Below are 21,274 nucleotides of genomic sequence, written 5' to 3'. Positions count from 1 at the left end.
GTTATCACAAATATATTTCAGACCAGATATGAAGAAAATATAGATCTTAATTATAAACATTTCTACTAGCAATTCTCTCTCTCTAATAATATAAATCTGAAGGATGAAAAATACAAAAAATGATTATAGAAAAATGGTTGATATGAGTAATGCCTGTATAGTATTTTTTAAAAAAAAGATTTAGTCAGCTATCAACTCGCGTTTTATGTACGCCACAGAGAACAGCTTGTAGATTTGTCACTTTTATTGTTCTGTTTCTGCTCTGAAATAAACCTGTTTTGAAGCTTGACTGGAACTTTATAGAACTAAATATAAAAACAATTCCAACACAGAGACTTATATTTAATGATGGTTACTATTGACCGAGTGTGATATTTTTTATTTTTTTTAATTCTAAAAGCATTCCAAATATTAAATGGTTGAAATAATAAAAAGCATGAATGTTTCCCCCTTGCAGTAACAACTTGATGTACTGAGGATGCTGTATTTTAGAATAATTTGAACAAGAGGACAGGGTTCAGAAAACGTTAATGTGTCAGAGCAGTAAAATTTACCACTTAAAATGATTTTTTTTTACCAAATTCAAAGAATCAAAATAAAAAGTCTCTTTTTCAGCATAGTTTTAATTCTTATGCAACTCATTTATTATGGCCTGTGGTACATGCTTTTTGTCTATCACTCAAAAGCTTTGGTTGAACTCATTTTTTTTAAAGTAGGGCTAAAATAAAATCCTGCAGGCATTAAACTTTTTGTAAGTGGGAGCATGAGTAAAAATTTGGTGCTGACTGCAGAATGCAAGCCCCAGTTCAGTAAAGTATTTAAGAATATACTTAAGTCCCATTGATTTTAGGGTTTAATTCAGCTTCTAGTCTTTTTATTAACTTCCACTTTGGGAATAGTGAATTGGGAATGGTCCGTAAATGATTCCTCAACATTTATATGACATTAGGAAAACATGTAAAATTAGACTAATTTATCAATTTACAGTATTTATTCTCCAGTCAGATGTAATTCTTAATATTGGAGAGAGTGATTCCCCCCCCCCCTCGTTTTTTTATACTCTGTCACTATCCTGTGCTTTTAAGGTTCCTTATATAGTCAAAACTTAATTAATTCAAGCAATTTTGCATATGCTCTGTTCCCTAAAGGACAGGAAACAAAGTACAAAACATAAATATGGAATTGAATTCTAATAGAAATGTCTTCATGCTCTCTTAGATTTTAATGAAAAATATATCCTTCCTGTGTCTTTTTGGTTTTCATTACTAGTGCAGTGCTGTGATGCTAATTATCCTATATACCTGTGGATGCTTTCACTATCATATATATTTCTAATCCTTTTTTTTGGAACATTGTTAAGCTCTTGGCTTAATTGACCCCCTTCCTGTGCTTTAAGGAATGATCAGACTTCTCTGGTTCAGTTAGGTGGAACTAAGGGAATTACCTCTATTGCATCTTTGCTTCCTCCTACCATGAGACTATAAGTGTGTACATGTACCATTTAGCCATAAGGCAAATAGCAGTACTTTTTTGCATTGTGCAGGGGCTAGCCCTCACTACCTGATTAATTTGCTATTGGTGTTCTAGTCTAGGTTCATACTTAATGTAGGCTTTGTACTCTGTGGTTATGTACTAAGTTTTAGCTTTTAGTTCTTTGAATGATGGTCCCTATGTGTATATCACTGTGGGGGTGCACATGCACCTAAGACCAGAACATTTTTATTTGCAGTTTTGGTGCTGCCTCATGCTCTGAACTGAGGGCATAAGGGAAGGCACAGACCACCTTTCTAAGACCTTTCTACCACACGTGGTCTGAGACAACCCCTCAGTGTCCACAGCTTCACTAGCATTCCTTAGTTGCCTTCCTGAGTACTATCACCTCTGCTGGAAGAGTAGGTGAGCCCAGGGCCATCACGGCCTTTCATAAGAATAAGGTTTCTTTGATGTTACACCCCAAGTTCATTCAGAAGGTTCCCTCCCAGTTCCACATAGCTCATGTCAAACACCTGCCTGTTTTCTAGCCTAACCTCACACTACCATTCTCTGCATGTCTGTCGAATCTTAGCTTTCTACCTGCAAAGGACATAACCCTTCAGTCTCCAAGATTTTGTTTCCATCACTGAATGGATGAAGGGGAAGCAATCTCCTCACAAAGACTTTCTAAATGGATTTAAGATTGGGTCCTCCTTTGCTATAAACTCATGAAGGCTCTTCACCTCGAAGTGTGAGGGGCCACTCGGCCAGACTTCTCTTCAGGGTGTTCCCCTCCTATGGAGCAGCACTGTGGGCTCTGTGCATAACTTTACTAGACTTTACACTGGGATACAGTTCTCTTCTGTGGACATGGACTTCTACAGCAGTCCTGCAGTCTGTGGTGTAGCATCGTTCCTCACACACTCCACCTGGATGAATACTGTTTGGGAGTCACCTGCAGTGGACCATTACTCAAAGAAAAATGAAAGGTTAATTCCCTTCAGTAAATGGAATTCTTTGAGATGTGTGGTTGCATAACTCAACCTCCTTTTGCTTTGCTTCAGATCTTTTCCTAAGGTGATTTGTGCAGGAGAAGGAACTAGAGAGGCAGTTGGTCTGTGCCTCTCCTTATGCTCTCAGTTTGGTGCCAAAGAGGCACAGGATGCAAGCATGGGCCAACAGGTGCTGCTAGTAAAAAAAAAATCCAGTCTTAGGTGCATGGAGTGCAAGTGCACCAGTGCAGTGGAATGCAAGTAGGGAATCACACATCTTGAAGAACTCCAGTTACTGTAAGATAAGTAACCTTTCTTCACTTGTTTATTAAATTTAATCCGATGGACTTTCTCTACTCCACTAACAATTTATTAAGCTGTCTCCCTGAACTGCTGAATTGCAACTCAGTCCTAACACCCCTGTCTTTTCTCTGTGTCTTGCAGTATCAAGGGTGACTCAGCTAGAGAATAGGTGCTCACTAATTAAATTTGTGTCTATATCTAACCAGTTCAAAGCATGGGGACTTTACACCCACATGAAAAGAAATCTTAAAAAAAATTATATGTGTATAAGCCTTACAATGACAACATTCCTTTTAAGTTTCATTTTATTTGTGAAGCTTGGGGCACCCAAAGGACAATCAAGTGAAGTTAACATGTGAGAACTGGAGTAAATCTATAATGAATCCACAATGTAAACTCCCATATATTGTAATCTTGACAGTCAAGTAATCCTTGATGTGGAGAGATCACTCTTTTGGAAAAGTGAGATGTAATTCAATCAAACACTTAGTCTGTCAGGAGAGGGTCAACATTTGTTGAATTATGTTGCATTGCAGGAAATTACATTGTCCTGGATCCATTTAATTAGGCCACATTTTGAGAAACTTAATTCATCTAGGAATCATCCAGCAATAACTTGCATAGTGCAAGTCATGATTCCTTCCTCCATCATTTCCGCCTAGTAGAGGATTGTTGTTGCTCCACTCCCCCAACAGCTGGTCTCCAGCCCGTTGTTTTGATCCCACTGTCCTCCCTCATATAAGGACTGGGGAAAGGGAGTTGTATCTTTGTGACTCCTAATGACTGGAACAGCAATCCCATTCCCCAGCTTCTCTAGGGGATACATTCCCTTAAACTAAAAGTGGAAATAAACTTATCAGGGAACCGAAAGCTCTATGGAATGAATACCTGCATTGGATACCAGTCATAAGGAGGCACCACCAAATACTTTGACTGCCTCCTCCCAGCCTAGTTCCCAGATAATTAACAATTCCCTCAACATCAGCCAAAAATATATCTGCTTCCTGGTCAGAGAGGTGTACTCCCAACATCCCTCAATAACTCAGGTACTAAATATAGTTTTGGTGGGGTAATTACAGATCCTCCCATTCCCAATGATTCACTCATATGGCCTTATCAACCTGTGGTGGCCTGCTGGCTCCCACCGTTCCCTTTGAAGCAGCATTTCAGACTAGTTTACAGCCATATCTGGGAAAAGATCCTGGATCTACCTTAAATCTTTTTGTTCCCTAATGATTAAGTCATGCCCCTTACAGAATTCACCTTGTCATCAAGGCTCAGATGTGAACATCCAGGGAAAATGATTGCCCATCTCTGGGCTCAATATTCACAAATCCAAACATCAGCTCTCATGTTCTGTTCCCTGTAGTATTCCCTTCCATTCATGCCAGTGCAGAGCTATCTCATACTGATGCCCAGCCGTGAGTTTCCAAGAGGAATTGGCCACCTGCTTGTGGGCCAAATGCACAATATTATGCCCGCACATCCAGTCACCATATCTTTTGTACCTGTTTGCTTGATCCCAAAGAAAGGGATAAACAGGAAGAGTTTAACACATAACCCACTAAATTATCCTCCCCAACAGGGGTCACCATACCCTTCTATTTGGAATCTATCACTGACAGACAAAATCTGTTGGGCTCCTATTTCAGACAAAGTTGTGGATGTAACCAATCCAGTTCTGAATAAATGGGATTCTATTTCACCAGAGGAACCTCAACAATACATTTGACATTGCCGTGAACTGAAGTATCCTTTTCTGAGGTAACTCCCTTCCCCATGAAAAAAGAGTGGCCTGGCACCAGTAGCCTTGACACTAGCCCAGTCTGTACTGCTTGACTGGGCATCTCAGATTTCCCACATTTGCTTCCTTTCACTTTATTTTTTGACAATCTGAGAGTCAGGAGGTCAAATCTCTGCCCCACATATCAGATCCCTAAATTTCAACACCCTATTTGAATCCTTCCTTCCTTAAACTCCGTATTAGCCCCTTCAATAGCCATGACATCACAGATTATACTGTCAGATTCGGAAAGGGTTTATCCCCTGCCCTCAACTGGAGTTCAGTAAATTCTTCCACACCCCAAATATATATCTGAATGACCAAGGTGTCTAGTTGCTTTGCACTAAGACAAAATTGGTCAAGAACCAAGGTTCTATAGCTCTAGAGGTACCTGAATGGGCTCCTCTCTGGAGAAATGCATGTTTTATCCACTAGAAATGGAAAATATCACAGCAGATTTGTTTACTGCTACATTATTTAATACATTTGTTTTGCATATTTTAAACAATAGATTGTTGATTTACCTCACAGTTTGTGATATAATCTGGTCAATAAGTACATATTAACTAAAATATTCTCTAAGGCCCTGATCCAGATCCATGTGGATGGAGCCCCGCTGTATGGGCAGAGATGCACCCCTCCACCTCACAGATCCAGTTGCAGGATTAAGGTCTAGAATTTAGCACAAGGACTTTTTTGTTTTGATTTATTATTTTACAGTTCTTTTTATAACTATAAATGTGATTAATATATCCCACGCTGAAGGAAGAAATTTACTGAAATTCAGATCATCCCAATATCTATCATAATCCTGCAGAATATTTAATTACTGTGTTTGACCTTTTAAATGAATTGCATTTTATTTTAGAAAAATCTTAATTTTTCTCTTGATGATACATTAAGATTAGAAAACATTTTCATTTTATAAATTTTCAAGCATGTGTTTAAACTTAATCAAGAATTTAATTACTTCCATGTGTTATATGACAGAAGTGAGTTATTCCTTCTGTCATGTAAAATATCAGGTAGGCACTAAGTGAATGATCTTAGAAGTGGACCATAATTGTTCAACCATTCCTAATAAAGATGATAAAGTCATTGCGGAGAAACTAAATGGATTCTTTGCTTCAGTCTTCACGGCTGAGGATGTTAGGGAGATTCCCAATCCTGACCTGGCTTTTGTAGGTGACAAATCTGAGGAACTGTCACAGATTGAAGTGTCACTAGAGGAGGTTTTGGAATTAATTGATAAACTCAACATTAACAAGTCACCGGGACCAGATGGCATTCACCCAAGAGTTCTGAAAGAACTCAAATGTGAAGTTGCGGAACTATTAACTAAGGTTTGTAACCTGTCCTTTAAATCGGCTTCGGTACCCAATGACTGGACGTTAGCTAATGTAACGCCAATATTTAAAAAGGGCTCTAGGGGTGATCCTGGCAATTACAGACCGGTAAGTCTAACGTCGGTACCAGGCAAATTAGTTGAAACAATAGTAAAGAATAAAATTGTCAGACACATAGAAAAACATAAACTCTTGAGCAATAGTCAACATGGTTTCTGTAAAGGGAAATCGTGTCTTACTAATCTATTAGAGTTCTTTGAAGGGGTCAACAAACATATGGACAAGGGGGATCCGGTGGACATAGTGTACTTAGATTTCCAGAAAGCCTTTGACAAGGTCCCTCACCAAAGGCTCTTATGTAAATTAAGCTGTCATGGGATAAAAGGAAAGGTCCTTTCATGGATTGAGAACTGGTTAAAGGACAGGGAACAAAGGGTAGGAATTAATGGTAAATTCTCAGAATGGAGAGGGGTAACTAGTGGTGTTCCCCAAGGGTCAGTCCTAGGACCAATCCTATTCAATTTATTCATAAATGATCTGGAGAAAGGGGTAAACAGTGAGGTGGCAAAGTTTGCAGATGATACTAAACTACTCAAGATAGTTAAGACCAAAGCAGATTGTGAAGAACTTCAAAAAGATCTCACAAAACTAAGTGAGTGGGCAACAAAATGGCAAATGAAATTTAATGTGGATAAATGTAAAGTAATGCACATTGGAAAAAATAACCCCAACTATACATACAACATGATGGGGGCTAATTTAGCTACAACGAGTCAGGAAAAAGATCTTGGAGTCATCGTGGATAGTTCTCTAAAGATGTCCACGCAGTGTGCAGAGGCGGTCAAAAAAGCAAACAGGATGTTAGGAATCATTAAAAAGGGGATAGAGAATAAGACTGAGAAAATATTATTGCCCTTATATAAATCCATGGTACGCCCACATCTCGAATACTGTGTACACATCTCGAATACTCACCTCAAAAAAGATATTCTACCACTAGAAAAGGTTCAGAAAAGAGCAACTAAAATGATTAGGGGTTTAGAGAGGGTCCCATATGAGGAAAGATTAAAGAGGCTAGGACTCTTCAGTTTGGAAAAGAGAAGACTAAGGGGGGACATGATAGAGGTATATAAAATCATGAGTGATGTTGAGAAAGTGGATAAGGAAAAGTTATTTACTTATTCCCATAATACAAGAACTAGGGGTCACCAAATGAAATTAATAGGCAGCAGGTTTAAAACAAATAAAAGGAAGTTCTTCTTCACGCAGCGCACAGTCAACTTGTGGAACTCCTTACCTGAGGAGGTTGTGAAGGCTAGGACCAGGGGTGAGCTGGAGCCGGTTCGCACCGGTTCGCACGAACCCGTTGTTAAATTTAGAAGCGGTTTTAGAACCGCTTGTTAACTAGCTTCCCTGCGAGGGAAGCTTTGATGGGCTCTGCCTGGGAAGCCTGTAATTCCTCCTCCCGGCCGCCGGGGGGCGCTGCGCTGTGCTGCGAGAGCCATGTGAGCTGCCTCCTGGCCCTGTTGCTGCTCTTGCTCTTTGGACCTCTGGCCCTGGGGCTCCGGCTGCGTCCTGCTGCTCCCAGCCGCTCCCCCTGTGTGAGTATCTGCGCCCCTCCCCTGCCTTGCCTGCCCGCAGCCCCACCCCCTGCCCCAGCCAGCCCCTGCCCCTGCCAGCCCCTGCCCCTGCCACCCCCTGCCCCAGCTACCCCCAGCCACCCCCTGCCCCAGCTACCCCCAGCCAGCCCCTGCCCCCAGCTACCCACAGCCAGCCCCTGCCCCCAGGCAGCCCCTGCCCCCAGCCACCCACAGCCAGCCCCTGCCCCCAGCCAGCCCCTGCCACCCCCTGCCCCAGCTACCCCCAGCCAGCCCCTGCCACCCCCTGCCCCCAGCCAGCCCCTGCCCCCAGCCCCTGCCCCTGCCACCCCCTGCCCCAGCTACCCCCAGCCAGCCCCTGCCCCCAGCTACCCACAGCCAGCCCCTGCCCCCAGCTGCCCTCTGCCCACAGCCAGCCCCTGCCCCCAGCCAGCCCCAGCCAGCCCCTGCCCCCAGCTACCCCCAGCCAGCCCCTGCCACCCCCTGCCCCCTGCCACCCCCTTTTATAGGTGAACTTTTTATAGGGAACCCGTTGTTAAATCAGAACTTTTTATAGGGAACCCGTTGTTAAGATTTTGGCAGCTCATCACTGGCTAGGACTATAACAATGTTTAAAAGGGGACTGGATAAATTCATGGTGGCTAAGTCCATAAATGGCTATTAGCCAGGATGGGTAAGAATGGTGTCCCTAGCCTCTGTTCGTCAGAGGATGGAGATGGATGGCAGGAGAGAGATCACTTGATCATTGCCTGTTAGGTTCACTCCCTCAGGGGCACCTGGCATTGGCCACTGTCGGTAGACAGATACTGGGCTAGATGGACCTTTGGTCTGACCCGGTACGGCCTTTCTTATGTTCTTATGTTCTTACTTTTCAGTATTAAGTAGCATAATGATTAGATTTAGAAAAAAAGTTGTAACTACTTAATGGTTAATAGGAAGCTGAACATCCCACATACTGATTTTTTGGAACAAACGTATTGGGATTGGGATTAGCAATCAGTAACAGAAAAACAAGAATGTAAATCATATATGCCTTGTTTGTTTTGTATTTATGAAAGATTAATTAGTTAAAAAGATGATCTTTGATTTATGATTTAAGATCAGGCATACACATGGGGAAAGTTACAGAAAGCAGTTGATATTGACAGAGATACCGAATGGTAAATTTGGTTGCATACTATAGTCCAAGGGTAGGCAACCTATGGCACGTGTGCTGAAGGCAGCATACGAGCTGATTTTCAGTGGCACTCACACTGCCCAGGTCCTGGCCACCGGTCCAGGGGCTCTGCATTTTAATTTAATTTTAAATGAAGCTTCTTAAACATTTTAAAAACCTTATTTACTTTACATACAACAATAGTTTAGTTATATATTATAGAAAGAGACCTTCTAAAAATGTTAAAATGTATTACCGGCACGCGAAACCTTAAATTAGAGTGAATAAATGAAGACTCAGCACACCACTTCTGAAAGGTTGCCGACCCATGCTATAGTCCATCACTGAGAAAGTGTAGGTGAAAGGTGTCTAACACCTTGATCGTCATATATGGTGTTCATGCAGGTGTTTTAAGGTTTTCCTGCAGTGCCACATAACACTTTAGTGCAATGTTCATATATGTTGGAAATACATCCATACATACATCCATTGCTTCTTTTCTGCATGTGTATGAAATGTGTATAGCATAAACACACCCAAATATTTAGGATACTGTTCCTTCTAGAAGATGAGTATATTCAGGAAAAAATGTGATCACACTCTACCAGCTTGAAGGCTAACAGTAAAGCCCATTACCAAGTTATATTTTTGTAGGTGTATCTTTTTTATTTTCTCAATGATTAATTTGAAATACTTATTAAGGATGAAGGCACCATAGTATATAGTATGTGGTTGGTTATTCATATGTGTTTACTCATAAAAATGCATGAATCACCTCTACTTTCAAACAGCCATCTCCACCTTTTTATTCTTGGTGGAACATTGTATAAAGCTTTTTGTGTTTTTCTTAAAATAATAGAACTGAATTTACCTTGAGAGGCACTGGGGAATTTTGAAGCAAATGCAACAAGCAAAGAGTAGCATTTTATAGCCTCTCCATCAAAATTTAGTGTTTGCTCTCAAATTAAAATATTGAGCATTCTCTTTCACAATTCAAAATCTATTTCCTACAATATTTTCATAGCATCTGGTTTGCAATATCTAAGGGCAACTTCCATCTTTTCATGTGCTGTGTATTTATACCTGCCTACTGTATTTTCCACTCCATGCATCTGATGAAGTGGGTTTTAACCCGTGAAACCTTATGCCCAAATAAATGTTTTAATCTCTAAGGTGCCACAAGGACTCCTCTTGTTTTTGCTGATACAGACTAACACGGCTACCACTCTGAAACCTGTAATTTTCAAGTGTCACTTTCACTTGAACAGTAAACCACCTATTTCTTTTTTTAATCATAAATACTCAAAGGATGGATTATGCCCCACTTTATGTGCCACTGCAGGGTGAAGGAGGGACAAATGACTCCCCAACACCTCCTTATGTAGCTTGGTTAAGGACAGCTACAATCACATTCCTCAGAGCAATGCAATAGGGAGTAGGCAAAGTAATGGTTCCCGCCACAGTCTGCTGACCAGCTGTGTATTCATGGGAGAAGTATGTTTCACCTCTTTAATAAGTGTAATTTCTCTCCCATCTCAAACAGGGAGCCTGAGAGATACTGTGCTTACTTTTGAAATACTGTGACCAAAATGCTAATGCTGATCAACATTCATCTTCCTCACCAAGTGATTCACTTGGCAAATTGCAGCACTTAGGTCAAGATAACTAGAGCTGTTAATGGGTCCTAGAAGTGGTGAAAATAGCATGGAATTATCAGGCCATTTACAATCCTTAACCAAAGCTCTAAATATCAAATCCTAACCACATCCTCCAGAGCCTGTGGACAGTCCCTTAGCACAGCAGAAGAGCTGTGGTTCTGCTGCAAACAGGTAAGGTGCTAGGGGCCTCTGCAGGTTGAGAGGAATATCCATGTGCCATGGATTATAGCTCCACAGGGGCTCCAGGTGCAGCATTAAGTAGGGTCAGGGCTGGAGGATCTGCTACTTTGTGGAGGGCAGCAGGGGCATAAGGGCTGAGGAAGCCAAATCTCTTTGATGAAGCTGTGGATTGGCTTACTAACAGTCCATGGTTTAAGGGAGAGAATCCCCTCCTCACTGTCTGCCCCTACAGAATCTCTGATTGACTTACTCAGGGCTTGTCTACATAAACAAATAGCCACCAAGAATAATTATTCCACACTAGCTCGTGATGTGGACACTCTTATTCTGCACTAAGGGTATGTCTACATAGCAAAAGCTGTACATGGGCTTGAGCTTGAATCCAGCTAGCACAGGTAACAATAGCAGTGAAGACAACACAGTACAGGCTTCGGAGTGGGCTAGCAAGCTGAGTAGGTACCCAGGGTCCATGCTGGGCTTGTACTATCCACGCTGAAGCCTGTGTTGAGCTGTTTTCACAGCCCATGCACAGCATTTGCTGTGTAGACATCCTTTGAGTGCCTTTGTGCGGTATAGCTTTAAGCCACTTTGGAAATGGATTGTTAACTTACCAAAAAAACACCCCCAAAACCACAACCCTCAAAAAAAACTACACAACGCAACCCACTCAGTGCAAAATAAGTGTCCACAGGGGAGTGTGAAAGATCTATTATGCTTTAAATTCACGCACCCTAGCCTATTTTGCAATAGTGTCCCTGTGTAGGCAAGCCCTGAGACATACTGGGGGAAAGATTTGCCCCTAAATTAGCTTCATGTGAACAGAGGCCCAATGGAGTTAATCAATTTATACCATATGACCCAGAATCTCCCACAGTTTCAAGTAAATGTCAGGGAACTGAATGGAGAAGACAAGTTGAAAAATAAGTACTGGGGGGCCACCTATCTTAACATTAAGAAGGCGTGCATGAATTTGTTGAAAATCCCTGTAAGGGATGATGCAGAAAAAAGGGATACAGGGATGATGCAGAAAAAAGCAGACCTCTCAGCCCCACTGCCTCCAGCTGCAGCATGCTCCCTCCTAACTTTCACAGCCCACTCAACAAGGAACATTCATGGAAACATTCTTTGGGGCCAGGAGGAGGGAGAACTATGTGGCTGTGCTGACACGCCCTTGTTCTCTGCCCTTTGGGCCTATTTAGTCAGATTTCTATTGCCTTTTTCTCACAGAAGCAGAAGGTAGCATATGGCCCTCAATCCCTTATGCCTAGCCACACTCCTACCTCCATTTGGAACATAGACAAAATATTATACAATCTGGCTTCCAATGCAAGATGCACTATTACCCATATTTCAGTTGGAATTGTTAATGCAGAGAAATTTAACACCACATCTGTCAAGACAGATGAGAATGATGCAGGATAATGCAGTTTATGTAATTAAAATCTGTGCCTATATGCTGGAAATAATACTTGAGGCTTGGTGTACATTTTTGAACAGTTTTGTTGCAGTTTGGCAAGTGGTACCCTAAACCTGAATACAGGGCTGCCCAGAGGATTCAGGGGGCCTGGGGCAAAACAATTTGAGGGGCCCCTTCCATAAAAAAATTGCAATACTATACAATACTATATTCTCGTGGGGGACTCTGCGGGGCCCAGGGCAAATTGCCCCACTTGCTCACCCCCCACCCACGGGTGGCCCTGGGAAAAATAAACCTTCCACATCTCAGCACAAACCCAGTTTTGAGAAAACTTCTTTACAAGGTATCACTGGTTCTCAGCATCAGCTAGTGCTAAAAGGCACTACAGCTCATTAAAAGGGTTGGACAAATATTTTCCGTCAAAACTTTTTCTGGATCGAAAACTAGGGGTTTTTAAGAAGCAGAAAAAAATCACGGACAATGTCTGCTTTCCTTTAAAATTTGTTGTGTTTTTTTTAATTGAAAAGCTGAAATTAGTTTGCCAAAACCTGAATATGGTTTGTGGTTTCAGAGGTGTGTGGCCAAATATTTGCTGCTTGCTGTGTTTGATTGCTTAAAGAAACAATAAAAGAATTCTGCGTAAAAAAAATCCAAAACTTTTGAACCACCTCAGCTTGTGACCATCTAGTCAGAGATTTTTCCAGGTTTCTGATACTCTGCTGGCTTCCTTGACTCATATCTGTCTCCATAACTTTGGGTTCATTTAGCTTAGAACATAAGAACAGCCAGACTGGGTCAAACCAAAGGTCCATCCAGCCCAGTATCCTGTCTACCGACAATGCCAAGTGCCGCAGAGGGAGTGAACCTAACAGGTAATGATCAAGTGATTTCTCTCCTGCCATCCATCTCCACCCTCTGACAAACAGAGGCTAGGGACACCATTCCTTACCCATCCTGGCTAATAGTCATTAATGGACTTAACCTCCATAAATGTATCTGTTTCCTAGAGACTGGCTCCATGGGGTCCCTCACAAACTAGAGACAGTTCCTGTGGGTTTGTCTTTAGTATAGCTTATGTACATACTCCACGAACTGAGCATTTGAGCTTGTCCAGAATCTGGGATGAGCCTATGTTGTAAAAACTGAAATGCTCAAAATAGCACATGCATGTGAATGGACACACGGTGCTAAAATTAAATTAACCCAGAGGTTCTCAAACTGGGGGTCGGGATCCCTCAGGGGATCACGAGGTTATTACTGGGGGTCTGAGCTGTCAGCCTCCACCTCAAACCCCGCTTTGCCTCCAGCATTTATAATAGTGTTAAATACATAAAAAAATGTTTTCAATTTTTAAGGGGGGGTGGGTGGGGTCACACTCAGAGGTTTGCTATGTCAAAGGGGTCACCAGTACAAATGTTTGAGAATCACTGAATTAACCCCTCTGAAGCTTCAGTGAATGCAGGAGAGGGGGCGTCTCCCTTGGTAGGGTTGGGAAAGAGGTAGGTGGTGTAGGATATTGCTCTTCTCATGTGATCCCTCCCCCAGTGTCTAATTTTAAATGAAGCTACCCTCCCCTGACATGAATCTCCCTATGGCACTGAAATTAAATATAGACTATAATTTGGCATTTGAGAAGTAAAAGGGATGGTAGCCCTAATGAAAAAGCTAACAGCTTGGCTCTTCTGCAAGCCTCAAACTACTGAATGAGCTTTAGGATCGGGAAGGCTGTGCCTCCCAAACAGCCTGGCCTTGCCCCCTAGCCGACGCCCACCCACTTCCTGCCCCACGACTGCCCACCGCCCTCAGAATCCCCAACCCATCCTGCTTCTTGTCCCCTCACCATCCTCCAGAGACCCCCCCCAACCACCACCCTGGGACCCCACCCCTGCTCCCTGTCCCCTGACTGCCCCAACCCCTATCCATCCCCCACCCCCGCTGAGTCCTGACAGACCCCTGGAATGCCCACAATCCAACCCCCCTGTTCCTTGTCCCCTGACTGCCCCCCCAATCTCAGCTCCCTCCCTGTCCCCTGACTGTCCCTGGGACTCTCTGCCCCTTATCCAACCTCCCCAGCCCTGGCCCCTTACCCATAGCTCCCCCCTCACCCGGAGCCTCAGCGTGCCGCATCCAGGACCGTCCCTGAACAGCTGCAGAGTGGCTCCGGCAGGGCGCTTGAGCTCCTCCACACTCAGAGCCGTGTGGTAAGGGGGCGGGGCTGCGAGCTCCAGTGGGGCCTGAGCTCCCTCTGCTCAGCGTGGAGCTCGCTGCCCTGCCCCCTTACCACGCGGCTCTGAGCGGGGAGGAGCTCAAGAGCCCTGCCGAGGCACGGTGCAGCTGCTCAGGGATGCTCTTGGATGCGCTGAGGCTCCGGGAGAGGGGCAGAGGCGGGGTTTGGCCGGGGCCGGAGAGGGAGTCTCGGCCATTCTCTTGGTGGCCCCTGTGGAGCCCAGGGCAAATTGCCCCACTTGCCCCCCCCCACGGCTGGCCCTGCCTGAATAAAGCTGTCTTTCTCACCCACAGCTGTGAATCTGAATATCTGGCCTGGTGCATATTCTGTACTGTTGTTTTATGAATTTGTCTGATGTATTTAATCAGATTTTATTCACTTGTTTTATTCAATTTTATTTTATTGGTACTTGCAACGTTAGAATGAAAGTGAACATAAAAGGGGGAGAAGAAACATTTTAATTTTCTTTGCCATGTAATAAGAGGGCATGCTGTTTACAATAATGATCTCACCATCCTTTCCCCTTTCCTGATTTATGTCTTCTGAGTGGGGCCCTGGTGGCTTTTATCCCCCTCTTGGAGGTCTTTGTGGGTGGATATCAGGTCCAGTAGCACTGCTCCCCCCTTCCCTATCTAATGAAAATCTCAGGGTAAGGAGATTTCCAGATCTCTCCATCTCATACCACAACTCATTTGTACCAGGTCAGGAGAGACCATCGCTACTGCTGCTAACTTTGCTTTGTTTGGTAACCTTGCGCTTTTGCAGTTTACAGTCCTGGCCCACAGATGTCAGCTCACACTGCATGGTAATTAGACACAAGAAATATCTGTCATGCTAGCTTTACATATTTTCTTTCCCATTATTGTTGCTTGTTCTGATTCTGGCATGTCTCTAAATGTTCTGTTCTCTAAACAACCGGTTCCTTCTACATTATTCATTCAAATAATAAGAAATACTGTAGCCTTTGTGATGATCTATTTCATCCCTTGACAGCAATTCTGGAGTAAAATCCACTGGATTGTTTCATTACTAGTGAAGTGTGAACTTCAAACTCTTTGGAGTTTAGATTCAGGTCAAGTAAGCATCCAAAATGCAGAGGCTTATCTTAAATATACAGTTCTGAAGTCTTAACATTCCAATTACAATTCAGGGGAGCTCCTGTCCTGCAGCTTGCATTTCATTGAATAACACTGAATTCCTGTAAAACAAAACAAAAATATTCTCTTTTCCTGTAAGGAATTTTAAGACCCAGCACTGATTTGAGCTAGAGAATCAGTACATTTTGTATTTCCGAGATTAATATGCAAAACAGACATTCTTTTGAAAATTCAAAACTACTTTGTTCAGTCCTGATCAGAAATATTGTCCAAAGAGGTGTCATTGCAATATTTCTGCACTCAGAGTTTCGATTTCAATGGAGCCTGAAAATACAAAGTTGCCTAAAAATTAAAAACAAAATTACTCATCTGGTCCCTTAATATACCTTAGACCACTCATGAGGAATTATGACCAGAAATCTTTTCTGCTGCTCCTGGCCTATGGGACTATGGGAGCCCATATGCACCTGCAACATGACTAGTTTTCACCGCTATTCACATGGCTTCACAGCTGTTCACCTCACTTTACATTTGCTTAGTTAGTGCTAAAACATAAATTACCCGGTTCTTTCAGCCTACCTACAGAGGAGAGGGAAAAGTAAGAGTGATTTAAAGGCAGAAGAGCAGAACAGGAACAGAGTCTCTTCAGAGAAGAGAGAGAGAGAGCATACAAGGGACATATACAGGCCCCATGGGCATGGGACAGAACTATGTTGTTGTCTCTCTCTTGTGAGTGAATATATATTGTGGAGTGGGCTGAATACAAAGTGTATGAGAATAGACTAGGGTGACTGAGTGTGTGTATGCGTGCATATGTGTACATGTATTCGGGGAATGAGTATGTTGAAGAAATTATGGGAGGAGTAGACAGTAAGAACATGGGGTTTGGGAGAAAATGTAATATGCGGAAACAAAGATGACAGGGAAAAAGGTGGAGAGAAGACATTGGAAGTCATAGATGAAAAGGTATGTCAAGATATACAATGAAAAAAGAGAGGAAGTGGAGTGAAGGATGGAAAAGAGAAGAGATCAAAAGCAACAGAACCACAACAGTAAAATGATGAAAATGCAATTAAAATGCTGGATGAAGGTTTCAAACCATCAGAAGAGTGATGTTCTGGAACTGCCTTCCAAAGGAGCAGTGGGGGCAAAAAAACTCAAATGGCTTCAAGACTGAGCTTGATAAGTTAATGGAGGGGATGGTATGATAAGATTGCCTACAATGGCATGTAACTAATCTGTGACTGCTAGTAGCAGTGGATATTGGCAGTAGCAAATATCTCCAACAGCCAGTGATGGGACACTAGATGGGGAGACCTTTGGATTACTACAGATAATTTTTTCCGTTGTCTGGCTGGTGGGTCTTGCCCACATGCTCAGGGTCTAACTGATAGCCATATTTGTGGTTGGGAAGGAATTTCCCCCTTGGTCAGGTTGGCAGCGACCCTGGGTGTTTTTCACTTTCCTATGCAACATGGGGCACGGGTCACTTGCAGGTTTAAACGAATATAAATAGTGCATTCTCTGTAACTTGAAGTCTTTACATCATGATTTGTGAACTTTGGTATCTCAGCCAGAGGTTATGGCTCTACCTCATGGGTGGGTGGATGAGGTTCTGTGGCCCACAATGTGCAGGAGGTCAGACTAGTTTATAATGATGGTCTCTTCTGGCCTTAAAGACTACGAGTCTATGTGACTATTATATAAACAAAAATATAGCGCCCAATCTTCCTTGCATTGAAATCAATAGGAGTTTTGCTATTGACTTCAGTGGGAGAAGGATCAATCCATGAATTGAAATTAAGTACATTTTTCATGACACTTGTGAAGAATGCTGATTGTCCCAAATGAACACTATTGAAGTCTTTATGCTATGCCACCAATTATTTAGTTTATGCCATATATTTAACATATTTTAAAAAGATGCTAGAGAGGTTTTTTTAAAAAAATCGTTTTATTTTTTCATCTCCTGTCTGTAAAACCAGTCTGTCTTGGTTATCATGACTAAATTGGAACAGGCTTTGGAGGAATAAATACCTACATACCAAACTGATGGGTTTATTAAACAGGTAAAGATTAGATTAGAAAAGAACTATAATGGATCCATTTTAGAAACCTCTACAAACTATCTACATTAATTTTTTTCCATAACATCCTGACTTCAGTCTGTCACCTACCATGTGAAAGACAAATTTTGACTTCCAATAGGAAACCTCTCAAATCCTATCATTCATCGCTCATTTTTTATCTCCAAGAAACTTCACTCACCTTTCTCCCTTCACCTCCAAAAGCCTTGCCCCTCATAGCAAAGCAACGATCTCGCCAACCACAGTCACCCTCATGTGGTTTCTCAATTCTTTGCTTCCTCTCCAATCCCACTGCTCAATCCCATGTCTCCCACCTCCTCTCACATTACCAGATTTTAGAGCACTGCAAATCTACAAATATCTACTTTATACCCACAGATATCTGCATCTGCAGATCGTGGATGGATGCAGATCAAAATTTTATATCTAAAGCCCTGAAAATCCGCGAATATCCACTAGATAGCCACATCTGTGGATGCAGATATCTGTGGACCATTTGTGCGGATCACAGGTGGATACAAATCCAAATTGTATATCTAAAGCTCTGCATTATATCTGCATCTGTGGATATAGATATTGGCGAATCATTTCTGCAGGTCTTTCCTATTTTTACCACAGACTGACCACTCTTACCCATTTCTGTCACTTGTTACCTGCTTTCTCAGCCCTCCCATTCCCCACTCACCTCCCTGTCTGACTCACTCATTCACTCAGCACCTCATATGCCCAGGTCTCCACCCTCGTCGACTGTGGTTTTACACCTCTATCCACCCACTTCACTCACTGTGCCCCCTCCCCCGCTCCATCTTCCTCTGAGGGCCCTGCTGGAAACTGTCTGCCCGCTCACATCTTGCCACACATTGCCCACTCTCTCTGCTCTTTTCCTCCCCACAATCCACCATCACTGGGTCATAAACTCCTGCCCTGTCCTCTCTATACTGTAGTTACTTCTCACCCCATCTTGTGAACCGTCTTTCCCCATCCCCTCCCACTGCACTCTGCCATTCTGGCCAAGCCTTCTTGCTTAGAACTGTCCCCCAGACTGCCCTCTGCCTCCCTAAACCCATCTTGCTGTGAAGTACCTCCTCAGACTGCTCCAGTGCTCAGTCCCCCCACTTCACATCTGTAAACAATTGTCCCGTCAGCCCCCCCACCCACTTACATCTATCACCCATCATTGCCTCTTGCTGAGAACTGGCCTCTTCAGATGCCCCACGTGCTCTTTGACCCACCCCATTACTGGCATCTGTCACCCCCAGCTTCCACCTTTACTGCCCTCTGTCAAGCTTAGACCCCACTCTACCCTCACTGGGATTTGTGCCACTCTGCTATTCCCTCTTCACTGTCTTCCAGTGGTCCATTCTGAGGGGGAATTAGTGTGTGTGTACACAATGCCGCAGGCAGTAGTTTCAGCAGGAAAGGAATTAGATGCTGTTGGTGAGGTGGTCAGTGTGAGAAGGCTTTGTGAGTGATGGTTTTTAAGGAAGGATTTAGAGGAAGAAAATGGCACACAAGGAGGAGGCTGTTCCAAGTGTCAGAGAAGAGGACACAAAGCCAAATGAGAAGGATATTAATGGACAAGGTAGGAGTGGGATTAGGCAGGAGCGTAACCAGTATCCGAGCTCATGTGTTTTGAGTGTGTGATATATACCAGCTTCCTGGCCTTCCTGCTATTGATTGCTGTTCAAGTATTTGCATATACTATGTTAAATTATACACAAAAAAAGCCCTAAGATTCAGCACCTTTCTCTAGTCCAACTACAGTAAAAAGGGCAGTTTTTTGAACTACAGACTCTTGGAGCTGTCATAAGGCATACAATATTGGGACTGATCTTCGGTTTTCTAAAGTACTTATCTTAATGAATAAAATGTGTAATAAAACTTGACTCTAGTTCTGACATTCTACAATACAATATTTTAAATTGAAATGATCTATTTCTATAACACGTTTATTAAAATTATCTTCAATGAACATTCTCTCTTCCTTCCACAGTTTTCCTTGCCATACCTCAATGAGCTTGTTTCAAATTCAAACAGTAGAATTCTAATGAAAGGGAGAAACTAACCAGCTGATATTTCTTTCATCGCTATAAGATAAAAAGAAAACATGTTATAAGAGCCTAATCCAGCAGAAAATGAGACTCTCGTGCTGCTGGGCTATAAATATTTAGTGAATTCCTGGATTCACCAGCTAGTGGCTACTTTTGTATATTGACGGAGAGAGTTCCTTTTAACAAATACTCCAGTAAAGATCCGAAAGCATTACCTCTTATTGTTTTATTGTGGTTAATTTGGCCACTGTAGTATGCTGCTTGGTATGAATGTGAAATAATCCTTCTTTTGCAGAACTTTGGATCCAGAATAGATGAACCTATTGGGGGACTTGATCCTGCATGTGGAACTCCTTATAGGATTAGAGCCTTAATTACAGTTATAAAGTTCTGCATATGTGTAATATTAAGACCAGCCAGTGACAGAAGTGAAAATAAAACTCAGACCCTCCTAGTTCCTATGCCTGTGTTGAACCAAAGTTACTTTTGAACATCTCAGTTTGTGGCTGTGCAGTTTTGTACACTATAAAGGGGTCAAACTTTCAGAGGATAGGTGGCTCAGCATAAAATCAGGCACTTGTAATGTGTTAATAATTGAGGTACCCAAAAGTCACTGGTCAACTTTGAAAATCTTGGCCTGAGGCTTTTGGAGATCGACCACTATCTCCTGTTATTTTTTAACCATATCTCTATATTTACAACTTTTTAACGTCAAAATTCCAAAAGGTGGAAAAAGTCAAATTACACTAAATCAATTGGAAAACTATTTTGCATGATTGCAGAATTTTTTTTCACAAATTTCACCCAGCTTTAGTTGTACCTTTAAAAAGAAAAGAAAGGCTGTCGTTTATTTTCTGTTTTACAATGAAATATTTCAAACCGGTTCAAGCGGTAACTAATACCTTTTCAAGAAATGACAAGGTAGGGGTGGTAATATATTTTATTGGACCACCTTTTGGTGATAGAGACAAGCTTTCGAGATGTACAGAAATCTTCCTTAGCTTGGTGTAGCTGGAAAGCTTGTCTCTCTTGCCAACAGAAGTTGGTCCAATAAAAGATATTACCTTGCCCATCTTGTCTCTCTAATATCCTGCAGCTGACATGGCTACAACAACGCTGAATTTTCAAGGATTATAAGTAGCTTCTATCCAATAACAAGAATGATCCTTTAATATATTTTAATTATATTGCTTGCTGTGAAGAAGAATTTGTATTGTTTTCCATGCAGAAGGCAAACTTTTCCAATTTGGTCTATGGGATTTTGTGTGTGCGAACTAGATTTTCACTCAGCCTGGCTAGATTACAGGGTAATAAATTCCATAGGAGTAAAGAGTTTTGAATACTCTTTTTGTGAATGTGTGCCTGTATGCTATTTGTTCCCATCATTTTTCTCTTTTATTAGATATACCTATTTATTGCATCCAATACCAAAGTCTCTCTCTCTCACTGCTCCAAAGACTTTAACCTTGCTCTAATTTTTCTCCCTTGCAGTAAACCAGGGCTTTAAAATAGTGTCACTGGGGTGCACATCCTCTGCTAGGTTTCAGTAATTTTTCAACTCCAGCATATTAGTCTTTGGTTACTGTGCTCTTCCTTCTTAGAATAGGAACAGCATTTGCAGGTACAGTAGCAGATAAGGAAGTAGAAATCACGCAATTATTTATACTGAGCAGGGCCAGTGCAACCATTTAGGTGACCTAGGCGGTCGCCTAGGGCACTAGGATTTGGGGGGTGGCATTTTCTTTGGCAGCGACTGCGGCGGCCAGATCTTCGGCCGCCCCGGTCGCTGCCGGTATTTAGGCGGAGAGAGCTGGGGCTGCGGGCAGTGATGAGCTGCCAAATTTTTAACAACCAGTTCCCTCCTCCCTCCAAATTTTTAACAACCGGTTCCCTCCTCCCTCCAAAT

The 21,274-nt window shown here is 42.5% G+C and overlaps 2 protein-coding genes across 2 annotated transcripts in view; one reads left to right on the top strand and one right to left on the bottom strand.

Annotated features, from left to right (window-relative positions):
* CTNNA3 (catenin alpha 3) overlaps positions 1-21,274 on the top strand; it is a 967,088-nt gene that overhangs the window by 285,856 nt on the left and 659,958 nt on the right. The gene's annotated exons all lie outside the window — the stretch shown is intronic.
* LRRTM3 (leucine rich repeat transmembrane neuronal 3) overlaps positions 1-21,274 on the bottom strand; it is a 143,839-nt gene that overhangs the window by 992 nt on the left and 121,573 nt on the right. The window lies entirely within an intron of this gene.

Source organism: Mauremys mutica, chromosome 7 (assembly GCF_020497125.1).
Source record: "Mauremys mutica isolate MM-2020 ecotype Southern chromosome 7, ASM2049712v1, whole genome shotgun sequence".
NCBI lineage: Eukaryota > Metazoa > Chordata > Testudines > Geoemydidae > Mauremys > Mauremys mutica.
Note: the sequence above shows the minus strand (reverse complement) of the source record. Positions and strands in the feature narration are given on the sequence as shown.